The sequence below is a fragment of the Bison bison genome, unplaced genomic scaffold, assembly GCF_000754665.1.
Source record: "Bison bison bison isolate TAMUID 2011002044 unplaced genomic scaffold, Bison_UMD1.0 scf7180017864079, whole genome shotgun sequence".
In the NCBI taxonomy this organism is placed as follows: Eukaryota; Metazoa; Chordata; class Mammalia; order Artiodactyla; family Bovidae; genus Bison; species Bison bison.
The window spans coordinates 1,024,654-1,026,148 of NW_011494651.1; positions in this window are offsets into that span (position 1 = coordinate 1,024,654).

Below are 1,495 nucleotides of genomic sequence, written 5' to 3' on the forward strand. Positions count from 1 at the left end.
GACTGGAAAAGGTCAGTTTTCATTCCAATCCCAAAGAAAGGCAATGCCAAAGAATGTTCAAACTCCCACCCAATTGCACTCATCTCACATGCTAGTAAAGTAATGCTCAAAATTCTTCAAGCCAGCCTTCAACAATATGTGAACCATGAACTTCCAGATGTTCAAGCTGGATTTAGAAAAGGCAGAAGAACCAGAGATCAAATTGCCAATATCCATTGGATCATCTAAAAAGCAAGAGAGTTCCAGAAAAACATCTGCTTTAGTAACTTTGCCAAAGCCTTTGACTGTGTGGATCACAACAAACTGTGGCAAATTCTTCAAGAGATGGGAATACCAGACCACCTAATCTGCCTCCTGAGAAATCTGTATGCAGGTCAAGAAGCAACAGTTAAAACGGGACATGGAACAACAGACTGGTTCCAAATGGGAAGAGGAGTACATCAAGGTTGTATATTGTCACCCTGCTTATTTAACTTATATGCAGAGTACATCATGAGAAACGCTGGGCTGGAAGATGCACAAGCTGGAATCAAGATCACCTGGAGAAATATCAATAACCTCAGATATGCAGATGACACCACCCTTATGGCAGAAAATGAAGAAGAACTAAAGAGCCTCTTGATGAAAGTGAAAGAGGAGAGTAAAAAAAGTTGGCTTAAAGCTCAATATTCAGAAAGCTAAGATCATGGCATCCGGTCCCATCACTTCATGGCAAATAGATGGGGAAACAGTGAGAGACTTTATTTTCTTGGGCTCCAAAATCACTGCAGATGGTGACTGCAGCCATGAAATTAAAAGACACTTGCTCCTTGAAAGAAAATCTTTGACCATCCAAGACAGCATATTAAAAAGCAGAGACATTATTTTGTGGACAAAGGTCCATCTTGTCAAAGCTATGGTTTTTCTGGTAGTCATGTATGGATGTAAGAGTTGGACTATAAAGAAAGCTGAGTGCCGAAGAATTGATGCTTTTGAACTTCGGTGTTGGAGAAGACTCTTGAGAGTCCCTTGGACTGCAAGGAGATCTAACCAGTCCATCCTAAAGGAGATCAGTCCTGGGTGTTCACTGGAAGGACTGATGCTGAAGCTGAAGCTCCAATCCTTTGGCTCTTCCAGGCCGGCTGGCTGTCAGTGAACTGTCTTCCTGGTCCAGTCTGTCCTCCCGCCCTCCAGGTGGCCCTGCTGAATGTGTGGCCACGGCTCCGTTTTCTCCTTTCTTGGTGAGACTACCCTGCTTTGAGCGAACCGATTTACGCCTTATTACAGACGGAGCTCCAGCCCTTCACCCTGGGGTTGGTAGATAGAATTTAGGAGATTGGTGGACTTGAGCGGGAAAAAAAAATCACCTCTTTACTGTCACAAGCATCTATCTTAAATGATCGTTTCTCTCAGTATGGTTGCAGGCTTCAGATCACAGAAACGTCACAAACCATGGTAGTATCTGCAACTTTGTCCCCAGTGCTCTCCGAGGACCCAGGAACGGGTGGGTCGCACG